Raw genomic sequence first — 14,066 nt, forward strand, 5'->3', positions numbered from 1 at the left:
CCATTTCGTCATGTTCAATTTTTTGGTCAACTATGCCTGTTGAAAATTTGATGGCGGGGAACACATGGGACTTCAAAGGCATCGCGCAAACGTTCTTTACGCGCTGCGGCAACTTTGATCTTGGTTCATTTGCATGCGCGTAGCTTTGCCGAGTGATCTCCTTCTCAATAATACCTCCATGGTTTAAGCATGGTTGAAGATTGGTTGAAGTATGTACAGTATGTACTGTATTAAATTCTATTCTACATCTGGTTTACTTTCCCATATATTTTTTGTAGTTAGAAGTCTCTATAGTAAGAAAAAGATGTGAATATTTTAACATTAAAAGTAAATTGTGTTTTGAATACTGATTTTTTTATGTTTTGCACATATGCATCTTACATTAATATAATGGATATAATATGAAGTGCACCAAAGCGTTCACTATTCGTAGAAAAATGCTACAGAAATTGCATTTTTTCACTTCATGATTTGCTATCTACAAAGGCAAATGTTCACAGATTTATTTTTTTTTTCTTGGCTGACACAGCACATCCTTGATAATGTCAATCTTTAATGTTATTTTTTAGCACGCAATGAAACAACATACAGGTATACGCTCTCACCATATTTGGATTACCTTCATTTATTTCAGTCGCACATTGGATACAATAAGTATGGAAAGTTTATAATATACACGGTGATGGATTACTTGTTTATACAATAGATAACAGACCACCGCTTTCATTAAATTGGTAAGAAGATGAGATTTCTCCAAACTTGTATACAAGAAGCTTTGGAAAGCCAATTAATTTGTGTGCCAATTAAAATCAATGTAGATATTGAATTTTTTTCGATAAATTTTTTTAATGCGTTCTTTATTCTGGAGGTTAGAGATTTTAAAATATATTGCTTGGGATTTACTATAGAATGCATTAATGTGTATTGTGCAAAATAATTAGCAGAGTATACATTAAATGTTCTTTCTGCAGTAGGCCTACTGTATATGTTTTTTACTCTCCTAGAAATAATGAAACATTACTGGGGATTGCTCTTTATTAGAGGCGGTTTGGCGCTGGGATTTCCATTCAGGTTTTAATCTTGTGATCGAAAGTTTGAGCATTCCCGACTAGCCATGCTTAGATACCCCAGCTTGCACCATTGATGAGTTGTGACGTGTATATTATATTGTGGCTGCATCTCATCAGCAATGAGGATAACATCAGGCATTATATATAACCAACCAATAGAGAAAGAAAAAAAATAATAATGCTAGTAAGAATAGTGGTGTGTTAAATATTCTGATCGAGGTAGGAACTTGCATTATGATTGTGATTGGTATGGCTATGAAAAGATCTACAGTAAGCCAGCATAGGATAACAGATGAAATTGTCCTGTCAAATGAGGAGATTTTTTTTCTCACAACCAAAAACAGCTCCACCAGCATCCATCATAAAATTGTGTACATTACAGTATCACTTGTGTATGTTTATGTTGGCCCATGTTTCTAAGGTGTGATCCATTTTTGTTCTTCATTTTCATTAGAGATATTAAAACTAAGAATATAGAACATAATTCTTTTTATGATCCCTCCTTTCTCTCTGAAAAGTATGATGTCATTTTTGAGATTTGTGAAAGAACACATACCTAAGGTTCTCCCCACCCCCCCTCCAAAATCATATTTTGTATAATTTCAATGAAATCAAAATGGATGACTCCTATGTAAATTATATAAAAATTATAACAACAATACTGTATTATTTATAATAACAATAATGTATATTTGTTGTAAATGTAATGAAAATGAACTGCATATCGTCTACACTATCAAATTTTGTGTGACAAATAAATGTGATATAATGATAATAATAATAATAATAATAATAGATGGATTTATATAGCGCAAATAAACGAGGTCTCTATGCTCGGGACTAGATGTTGCACTTTTTAATAACTTTCTCCTCCCCTGAGGGTCACTTCATGTCATCTGCAGCCAGTAAACTGGCACACTTTCATCTGTTCACGACAGGGGCCGAGTGAACCAGTGCACCGGGGTAACACCATACTCATCTCAAAAGATGTCCTGGGTTCTTTTAAGTGCACATGAGCATTTGTGTACACTGGCCTACGGTTTATAGTCCTCATCCGAGAAGACTTGTTCCACCACCAGAACTATAGGAACGAGCTGGTCTCGAACCTGTGCCGATATTGTTGGCTATTTGGCTCGCTCAATAATATTTGGGTGTAATGACAGCATCATGCCTATATTATGGCAGATCACAAATAGTCACATAAAATTTGATAGTATAGACCAAGATTTTAAGGGCTTTTGCACTGGATATTATAGTAATTTGCTATACTCAAGCTACAGTTGCCATTATTTTTTTCACCTTGCTGGAAGGTTATGATTATAGTAGTGTATTGCTTCTAGTATGTAAGGGTCCTATTATTAATTCTCTCTAAAGGCTGGTTATCATAATAGTCTCATCTAGAGTTTAATTCTAATGTTACCTTAGCCAGGGTATTGATTTCTATCCATTGCTCATTCATACATCATCTACTTAGTATGTTAGCGTCCTAGCAGTAGATGATATCAATATCATGATTATTCAACATCTGTAGTTAGCACGCGTGAGCAGCAACACGCTTAACGCCGATGTTGGCAGTTGAATTTTGGTTATATCATTAACTTAGAATTAGTCATAGAGTTATTAAAAGAATATTATATAGCAGTACTACTAAAAGCGAGACAAATGCCAAAATGGCAGCCACAGTTGTGCTAAAATGTCACCCTGCTTGATCAACATCATGGCAGTTTTGTGTGTATCTGAATATTTCATCGCAGCTAAATCTAAAGCATCAGAAAACGTTAGTTTAAAACAAATTCAAATGTCTACTATTATATTAATACTGTATAATCCAATACATAGAGTAGCCATGATGTAAGATATTACATTTGCTTTGATTTTTAAAGATAAAAAGCATAGAATTTAATATTTATATATTTCAATAGCTTTATTGATTTTTTTATTATCCTCGAGGTTCAGTTGTGTTTGCTTGCATCATAATTAGTCATGTGGTTACTGGCAATAATAGATAACTGCCCCTAGGTTATCCTTCCTTGTGAAATCCTGTACACCTTTCTCTCTTCGTAGGGGATGGCGGTTTGACGCAGCGTTTTCCAACAAGGTTATGAACCTTGTGATCGTGAGTTCTAACCACATGTTTGACCAATCTCAACTGGCCTTTGATATCCTAGCTTGCACTTTTGACAAGCACTACTGTAAGTTTCAGCCCTAGGTACAGGTACAAGTATTTCATGGCCTTATAATTAGAAATATAAAATACATTAAAAATATTTATTTGTGGCCACTTCAATTATCAATGCTAACCTTAGGTCAGGCTATTTAATATATATTTATCAAACTTCTTTACAAATGCAGAAAAGCTGAAGCTAGAATAAGTAAAAATCCTTTGAGTGTTTTCCCCAACTATATTACGTTTAGATTAATCATTAATTATAATAATAATAATCTATCTTATCCAGTAAAATTACACTATGATAGTCTACGCAATACAGTGCACATTGTGATTCCTAGGTCAGCAGTAGGTGAGTGGCTTATAGCTTGGATAACAATAATTAAGTGATTAATACCGGAATCGAAAAGATTTAACCCATAGTTAATGACGAGGGCAATGCAATGCGTGCCATACAGAATCTATCTTCACGTTTGTATAGAGTCAGGATGACGTTTGCAACACAAAACTCGTACAACCGTATCGATTAGGAATAATTACTCTACTTAACATTGGTTTTTCAGTTTCTAACTACGAGTTCAATGCTTGTGCATTGTTTAATGACGATCTGTGCAGGTTTTAATTATATTTATTCCCTGTTATATATTGTTTCTTGTGAAGGTTTTTGTTTTGTATTGTCTTTGTTGTCAGGGGATTGGTTAAGCACATCACTTGATAACAGTTTCTTAACTTTTGCCTGTTTTTCAACCTTTTTTTGTTTTTGTCGAAAGATTGAAATAAAATAAATAAATAATGAAAGGCTTTCAGATATGAACAATATGGGTCAAAGAATCCCAATATTGTTTAATTTAATTCATGGGGAAAATTTTTACTATTTCAAATTTTTAATTCCAAGTTTAATCAAATTACATATGCTTGGATGCTACAATATTGTACATAACAATTTTATGTGATACTGTATTGTACATAAATTTCTTTTTGAGCTTGGCAGACAGTTTATCTTCGTAAAAAAAAAATTCCCTTTTTTGTTTGGTGAGATTGGTTAATCTATAAACCAAGAGGTCAGAGGTTCAAATCTGATGTTGGCAATTTCCTTGTTTTCTCGACCAAGGAAATCTATGTTTTTTACTCTTAACTACAGTACTTCAGTTAATGCTAACTGACAGGATAATAATGTTTTATGTTGATAATCTCAAGTTAAAAAAAACTTGTTTTGTTTCCTTTGGTTCTATATTTCTAGTTCTATCAGGATATGAACCGCCTTCGTCCTGGGATGGCCGAGACTTATTTTGGTCCTGGACAAGGATACATTTTGATAGATGCCTGGTCAACAATGAGGGCCTATCCCAATACTGCAGTTTGGGTGCTGGCTTTTAGTTCTTTCCTGGTTTTTCCAATTACTGTACCTCTTCATTTGTTTTTAGTGCATAGAGACCCTCATATTTTGCATGGTATAAATGCATCTTCTTTATTGTTTAGTCTATGCGAATTATTCATGTGAGAAGGAATATTCCCCAAGGAACATACAGGACATTTCATGTTGTTTATGATTCACTACTGTTGCTCTGGCAACAACATTTACACAGTTTTGAAATAATTAGAATACTAGAAAGCAATATTAAATTTTAAAAAAAAATATGATTATTATTAAAGATTAATTATTCTTTTATCTGAATTTTCATTATCATTATTATGACTAAACATTATTGTCATATTCATCATCATCATCTTCATCCTCATTACCATCATCATACTAAATTTTTATATTGTTAAAGCCCATGTTGTTGCCTACTGTGTGTATGCCAGAATAGAAATACTGTAGCTATTACAATACCAGATACAAGATACAAATTTCTTTATTGTCCAAACGAATGGAAATAACAGTGCTAATGACTGCCAGTACAATACAAAATTAATTTATTATCTTAAATACTTCAGATTGAAATCTCGTATCCCAGCTGGGTAGAATGAGTACTTGTAATGGTCCGTGTGCGCATTCACCGTGCCAATACTGTACCTTGTGGAGCCCCCGCACAGGTACTGTATACCCAATGTCAGAAATTAATTATTCTGTAATTTTACATATGGAAAACGTTCAACCAAAAAATTAAAAATAAACGAAATTAAAAAGCATCGAACATTCATATTAAATAATTTACTAACAAGCATAGCTAGTACTCCAAAATGAAATGTTATGATAATAAAAGAAATATTATCATAATTGGCACACTTTTGTAGTAGACAGTCATAATAAAAACACAAAAAACTGCTTTCAGTAATTTTTATTCTGCAGTATGATGACAAGTAATTGTATGGGAGTAGACTGTTAATGTTTCAAAGCGAGTGTCCCAGTAGGTAGGAGTCAATAAATCAGTATCCTGAGGGTACATCTATAGTATTGCCTGCTGTGTATGAATATGTACCGGCCTGTGGAACAGTCTGCGTACGAATGTTAAGCAACACTTTTGTTTTGAATATAGTACTTTGTTTTGTGGACCTCGCTACCATCATGATGAATTTCAATAACAGAATTTGTTTTCACATGTTTTACACCCAAACTGAGGATGAAAACAAATTCTGTTTTATTTTTTTGTTCCATTCAAAAGAAAATGAAGTTCTCTAGAAGGTATAGTTTAAGAAAAGTCTTGTTTATAAAAATGAAACTGTTTCACTAATATTAGAATAGGAGAAGCAAGGTTATCAACTTCAGATACAGATGTACAGTACTCAATTGAAATTGATCCAGGGGTTTAGCCAGAAAAACAAAATAGACCGTCCAAAATGGAAGCTAGTGAGTGTGGCACTGAGCGGATGGGTGGGCCACGCCCATCATTAGGAATCCCACCGATTATTGGTACGAAAACAACGTACATTTAATCAATAAATGTTGTTTTTATTAAACGTAAATATGATTTAGCTTTAGTTTACTGTAACATTCAATAGATTTGAAGAATATAAAAAATTTGCTAAAGGTAGACCAGGCCCAATTAGGCTAGGTCGAGCTGATTAGGCCAAGTCGTCCAAGCCGTCATGGTAAAAGTGGCCGTCCTAAATAATTGTAGGCCGTCCAAAAGACGGCTGGACGACTCGCTGCCTAAGCCAATGAATTGATCCCATATTGTAAAGTGTTATAAATGAAACTGAAGGAAAACACAGATAAGGATAATACAAACTGTCCCGTATCTATAACAGCTACATACCTGTAAGTGGAAGGAGAGGTGGAGGGATATTGCTTGTGTAACAAATTCCATCGCACTGTTGATCACAATAACTAGACATTTGCATAAATTGCAATCTATTGGAATGTTTGATGATGAATCGTATAATTACTAGTAATTAGTTGAAAACCAATAACATTTAGTTGCAAGTTGGTTTTACAGTACATTGTATTCTTAAAAAGCTAACATAATACATTCAGAAATTATGGAAATTATAATGCCATAGCCATCATATTCTGATTCTTCTTGAAGCATGGTTCACTTTGTATTATTTGAATTTGTTTTTTTTCTTTGCATCATGACATACTGTATGCTCCCACATAATTACAAAAGCCAATGTACATTTGCATTGCTCTAGTTTAGAATACAGAGTTGAGACTGTTAATATTTCATTGAACTACTGTATATACAAGTAGTTGGTGTACCAGTAATTTACTGTATTCAATTAACATCTCGACGAGATTTGATTGCCAGATAAACCGACTAATCAGCAAGCGTCATTTAGTCACGTGATCAAAAACTTTGTCTCGGACATTTTAATTTAGTAGTACTATTCGTGATCAACGACATAACATGGTAACTCCAAGAGTTACTCATTTTTAAAGTGTTTTTAGTGTAATATAGTAGTAGGCCTATACAGAATATTGTTATGAAAGAAAATTTTCATGACAAATTCAGATACACTACAATAATACACACATCTGCATATTGAAGAACAAAGATAAAATAAAAAAAACCAAAAAACTCCTGTATAAGGCAGTAGACACACGCTTCTGCTAGGAGCCTATTTTTTTGCTTATGTCAGATGGTTTCCATGAAAATATATTTACTCTGTTGAAATGCATGCATTATGATTTCTGTACCATTGATTTTTTAATTAATTTTGTAAAGAGTGGATTGTCAGCTATTGTTGAGCTACATTTAGTATACGGATAACGTTTGGTGCTGGAGGCATTTTGTGAAGCTGATTCTCATTTTTTGATAGTATAAAAAAAAAGTTCTCCAGGCCTAGATGAGCCTCAAAAGCAGTGGAGGATTGGCCTATCTTTAAATTACTCATAGACCGATGCACTGTTTGTATTTAAATATGCGTCTGAAGTGCTCAGAAATAGTATTACTGTACATGTCTCTACATACCCCATAGCATCGAAATTCGAGCACTCCTTCAGCCTTCGTTTAGTTACTGTATAGTTAACTTTTGAAATAAGTAGTTTATTATAGTCTGTTCTGATCAGTGCTGGAGTGGTATACCTATTTGGCCCAACAATGCATATTTTTTAATGTAAACCTATTTTCTTTTCATTTGCTATGAATTAGGCCCTATAAAAAATATTATTAGTTTATCACCCTATCTGGGTAGGAAAAAGTGATGAGGGAGGGAGGCTTTTTTTTTTTAAATTTTTTATTTTGCTAAAGCCAAATATTACCCTTGGGTTGTTTGCTGGTGCATTGATATTCAAAGTAAAACATGATTTAGATAATGCAAACAATATCTACTAACTATTTAATAAAATAAATGAAAAAAATAAAATAAATAAATAAAATTTAAAAAAAAAAAATTAAAAAAAATTTTTTTTTTCCAGTACCATAGAAGGCATGCGCGCGAGGGTGATAAACTAATAATTTTTTTTATTGGGCCTTAAATAAAAAGGGAATAATAGAACAAAAAAAATTGGTGAATTGTGATTAAGCAGTAGTAGTAGTAGTGTCTCTTGGATTAACCTTAGTGCTCTCTCTAGAGGTACAGTACGCCCTACTGATTAGCAATATCGTTTCTTTTCTTTTTTTTTACCAGATTGGAATTATGGTCATTAGAATGCATTAAAGAGTAAGGAATCGACAAGACGAAGCAAGGTAAAGTATTAATCCTCACAACCTTTGAACTCCTAACCCGAACATGTCAAATTTCTGCTTAAATAACGTGATTGGATTTTTAAAGATCGTCTTTTCATTGCAGTACTGTATGTAGCTAAAGTGGATTAAATGTGGTATCTTGGTTGTTTATGCTTTGATTGATAACCTGCCATGCTATGGCTCATGGCTTTTAATTCATCTGTTAAATATGTTTTTGAAACATTTTGTGCAAAAATGTCTTTTAAACTTGCTACTTTGTAACAAAAAAATAGCATTATATTGTAAAGCCCTTTTTTTTTGTGCGCGCTTAATGTTTACGATTTTTCTAATAAAGCAATGATCGCGAATATTAAGGGCGTGCTACAATAATGAAATTCTGAATGATAGTTGTGTCTTCAAAAGCAAAGTCTTATCTACTGTAGTATACTGTCAACTGATATTCCCGCATAATGATTTTTTGGAAACGCTCCTGCTTCTTTGTGTTTTATTTTTCAACCATTCAATCACATTTTAAAAGTTAACAGTATTCTGACTAATGTAATCTTATTCAGAAAATATAAAGCTATCTTGGCTGCTCTATCACACTAGCCAGCCTGCAATCAGGAGGGTAGGAGAGTTCTCAAAAATCAGAAGAAACAGACAAAATTAGGAGCCTTAGCTATAATATAGGCTAAAAAAATTAATAGTAGATTCCATCATGTTAAAATATGACTGAAAATAAAAAGACCGCAAAATATTATAAACTGTAAAATTGCAAAAAGAAGGGGCCGCGAAAATACAGGGCTTTTACAGTATCCTAAATTTCATAATCTTGATTTAAATTCAATCACCATACTGTCGATTTTTTCCTGCTTATTATATTTGTTTACCTATTAAAAATACTATTTTGTCTGATGAAAAAACATGTGTTGTTTTTATTTGCATATTACCAAGTTCTTGTATAAAAACTTAAAAGATTTTGATATACAGTATTTACTTATTTTGTTGGATGAATATGATTATTCCTCTTTACAGTTACATTTTTCATCTTGAACCTTTTTATATGCATATAGTGAGTAACACATTAAACATTGCAGATATAATATTTTCGCTTTTATACCTGTTGGTAATTTCAGTCAATCATCCAGCTATTTATAAGGCGCAAGTGTCTGTCCATGGGGGAGATACTCGTGGCGCCATCATCTTAGAATCATTTTGAGGGGATTTCTCAATGAAGTAACAATATTATTAGAAAAGGTTTTGATAACCATTCTAATTGATATTAGGCCAAGTAAAAGAAAAAGTAGTTTCTTATCCTAATATTTTGAAAAAAGGAGAATGAAGGCACTTTTTTTATTTATTTTTTATTCCGAGATGGCAAATCAAGATGGTCAATGAGAATTAGCTACTACTTTCTATCTTTTACCAAGTAGACACATTGAAAGCAAATAAACATAGTACTACTTACATGAGTCATACCATATGTATCCCCAACCATGAACAACTGAGAGAGGAATTTTAAGGATGAGGTTTTTGTACATTTGCGAATATGAAGGCAATAAAATTGAAAAAAGAAAAAAAAAACTGGTGAGGCAAAAAAAAAAATGGATATGGCTCACTCCATGAAGTTAGGACACAAAGTGTGACATGAATGTCCAAAATTCGAAAGTGTTATTTCTCCATCCTTATAACAATTTTATGTACTCCATATAGTAGTTTACTGAGAAAAAAAATGTGCCCCAACTTCATGGAGTGAGCCATGTGCGAGGAGATGAGAAATTAGTAATTTTTCTCATTTCGACCTAATTTCAGAACCAGAAAAATTTATGTATTATATTAAGAGTTAATATTTCAGATTTGAACTTTCATTCTGAAATTTAATGGGAAATTTATTAAATTCTGAAGATATAATTTACTAGTGCATGGACATTAAGAATTGTCAGTTGCTATGTACATTGTGTAAACAAATCTTGTTGGAGGTACTGTAATTGAAATAGATTGAATTTCACTAATTACAGGTTACTAAGTAATAATGCATTTTGTTACAGTAAGTCTATGTTAATGAATATTGCACACTAATATAAGGCCAAGGATGAGAAACTTCTTGGCCTATATTGTATTAAAAGGCAGTTTCTCATAAAAAGCATGTAATGTAGATATGATTAATTACAAACATATAGGTAAAATCTTCACAATTTTAGAATCGGTAATGAAGAAGAAGCATTGCAAAGTGGGTGCACAATCTACAGTGTAGGCATACTCATATTTCACAGTGTTAAAGCATGGGCAAATTTAGACTACATGAATTCAACTTTTTCATCATAGATACACCATTTTCGCCAAATTTGAAATGAAAATTTCCGATAACCTGGCAACCACCACTGGGGAATTTTCAAAGGCCTAGTATTTCACTCTACATAGTTACCATCATAGAATAATTAAATGATAAAACTAAATTACTTAAATGAGCATATGAGTATTTTAAAACGAAAAAATAATGAAATGTTTATATTTAGTCTTAAAAAGCTATTTAAATGTTTACATATACAGTAAAGCATGATCGTACAGTATGTTTTGTCTACTGTGGCTATAGCAAAGGTCTAGTGGTGCGATCTGCTCCGCAGTGCTCTATATGTAACCATGGACCTATTAATATGATATAACTAGCCAGCTGCTCAGGCTAGGCCGCTGGAAGTCTCCCAGTGAGTTGTGAGACGTTGGCGGTGCTGCTTCATCATTCATGCAAGTCTAATTTTATCAAAAAATCATTAATTAACAAAATGCATTTTAAAACCAAATAATTTCTATATTCATAGATTAATAAAATTGACTCAGACTTTAGACTTATTTCGTCCATTAAAAAAAGAAAAATTTGATGTCTTAAGAAAATACTGTAGGTTTTTCAGATAATAGCATAGGCCTATAAATGTCAGACTCTTGATAAAATATTAATACATACAGTATGACAGAATATTATTATATCATATGAATTTTCGAATGAGGCAACACCTTGCCTCTTTGCCCAGTCTTTAAATATTAAAAATTCTGAATATCTGAATTTTTAAGCCGTAATAGCCCGATCATTTCTTTTCTATTCTGTATTTTATAAAATTAATTTGTACAAAACATATTTAAAAAAATAGTTTCTCTTAGAGCCAACTTTAAGTGCAAATGAAAATACCTACTTTGCAAAGGGAAAATTGCTGAAGAATACGACACCAGAGGTGTGAGCAGACTGGCTTTAGGCAAACAGTATATCTTTAATTTTATTTTTTTAAATAAGTAGTTCATTTGAGAAAGGTGAGTGTTCTGTGGCTATATAGCGTCTCGTCACGCATGGATGAGTTTAATGAACGGTGGCAATATGGAACAGCAATAAGGAGAGTGCAGTATAATCAAATGGCAAGCCGCGTGGTGCGGTCAATCACCGTGTGTTGCTATGGAGTCAAAAAGATCTGGCTCCTGGCTATACAATTTTAGGATTTAACTGGTAAATGATGAACTATTGGAATCGTTGCTTGATTTTTTCGGCTAACACATTTATGTCTTGGACTATGAGAAGAGCAGAGCTTTCCTCTGGTGGTTACAATGAAAATTTCTTTATCTAGGTTGAGATTTTTGCTATTAAAGTCCTGCCATTCTACTATAATGAAACTTGAGTTTTCTCCTCGGCTTGTGTCTGGCAGTACTGTACTGCGCATTTATAATTGATATTCAAGATTAGGAAAGCTGTGAATGATTGAAAGTGTTATTTATTTTATATTTTCTTTAAATATTTCCAGACCAATATTGTTACTAAAAAGATGGACAAAATGTGAATAAAAATTAAAACTTTTACAAATGAGGGAATAAATAAATATGAATAAAAATGAACTGAAAAGAAATTGAAGAGAAGTAAATGAATTTATGAATTAATGAATATGGAGAAATTAAAGAACAAATTATGGATGGAAAATATTTGAAGTCTTAATATGAGATAATTATATACATTTTTTCATTAGATAAACATGATTATTTTATTTTATTTATTTATTTGGTTTTTTTTTTACAACTACAAACATTAGAAGTGTTTAATGATTGCAGCACCGTAGGAGTCAATATTCTAATTTGCAGATCCAGTAATATCAATGTTTGAAGATAAATTATACGTAAATGATGTTATAGACTTACTGTCTAGTTAATTCACACAATCAGCAGATCATTGCAACTATGATAATCTACTAGCGAATTGTATTGGAGACATAGCTGAAAGCACATAGGCGCTTTCTCCGGATTAAAGTTACAGTCTATTCTCCCAGGGATCTGCTTTCCTCATGTTTACAGCTCATCATAAAATACACTCGATGCTGCAAATATATTCTTTTCTACCTATTATAATGAATGATTATTTCTGTTGCAGAAATTGCATTCTGGTTACCATGGAAATTACTCAATGGCTTCTTGGGATTTGTGATAATTAGGCTCTTTGCTGTTTGTACAGTGTTTGCTTGTAAGGAGTTTTTCTGAAGAGATGTCTGAAGGATTGCTAGCCTCCTTTCTGTAGTTCAACAGCAGCTTATATTTTTAAGAGTTTCTGAGAGTTGCAGCATATAATATTTTTACTAACCTCTATTGTGGTTCAGCAAAATTATGAATAAACTTAGCAGGCATGATTTCAATAAGTTGTTTTTACTTTACATTTGGTTCATGGAAATTCAGTGTTCAAGTAATTAATATAAATCAAGTCATGAGAAGCCAATAGTTCCTGCTTTTTGTGGCGTACTGTAAACCCTGTTCATACCCGGGTATTATATCAGTTGTTAATTTGAGTCTGGTTGCCCGAATCCTTGAATAACTAGCACCTAAGTGTTCGTCAGGTTTATAAGAAATCCGTTCATGTTGGAGTTAAAACGGGTGATGCTACACTCTGGCTGCCATCGGTCCCCAACAGCCCAGCCTAAACTTCATTTTTTCAACTTAAATGAGGACAAAGAATTTTATAACACAGAAAATGTACAGCATTTTTTCATTGGAATTACATATCGGCACTATATAAATGTTTTATTTTATCAGCAACAAACACATCTGAATGCCTACAAACAACAAGTAAACACTTTTACCACCAATCCTGTACAGGGCTGGAAAAAGTGCATGATCGCGCTACCCGCAGTTGGAGGCAACATGAATATCCCGGAGGCATTTTGGGGAAAGCAAATTAAAAAAAAAGTTTTTGGGCTATATAGTGTATTTGGTCATGGAAGCATTTTATTGAGATAACTTTCATGGGCGAAGGCACAAGAAATTTATTTTTCAGGCCTGATCCTGTACTTAAATATGGAAATATCCAAACTAATATGAAAGTAGATTTTTGACATCGGCAATGAAATTCATTAGTGAGTACACTGAAACAGAGGTGTATCTAGGATTCTAGAAATGGAGGGGCTAATGGGAGGGCACGAAGATGAAGGGGGGCTTCGATGATTAATTGAGGGTAGGGGGAGATGCTACAGTAGTTTGCAAATAAGGAACAGTTCGAACACAGGTTATATTTAACTACTTGAGCGTTATTTTTTTTTGCTTCAAACATTTCCAGTTGGGAAGGGAATGACTGAAGTATCCCAAGCATTTTTCCTCATTTGTATAAACGTGATATGGTGCAGCCATGGGAAGAATTTAGGGGGAGATGCTACAGTAGTTCGCAAATAAGGAACAATTCGAACACAGGTTATATTTAACTACTTCAGCGTTATTTTTCTTTTTGCTTCAAACATTTCCAGTTGGGGAGGGAATGACTGGAGT

The 14,066-nt window shown here is 33.0% G+C and overlaps 1 long non-coding RNA gene across 1 annotated transcript in view; it reads left to right on the forward strand.

Annotated features, from left to right (window-relative positions):
• The window catches only part of LOC117123559, a 33,094-nt gene extending 20,241 nt beyond the window's left edge, over nt 1-12,853 (forward strand). Inside the window, exons 2-3 of the long non-coding RNA XR_004447863.1 lie at nt 8,251-8,309; nt 12,688-12,853. This is a non-coding gene — a long non-coding RNA (uncharacterized LOC117123559). The remainder of the gene's footprint in view (nt 1-8,250; nt 8,310-12,687) is intronic.
• Nucleotides 12,854-14,066: the final 1,213 nt, after the last annotated feature.

The sequence above is a fragment of the Anneissia japonica genome, unplaced genomic scaffold (assembly GCF_011630105.1).
Source record: "Anneissia japonica isolate Jap-2015-1 unplaced genomic scaffold, ASM1163010v1 scaffold287714_len2871179_cov188, whole genome shotgun sequence".
Lineage (NCBI taxonomy): Eukaryota > Metazoa > Echinodermata > Crinoidea > Comatulida > Comatulidae > Anneissia > Anneissia japonica.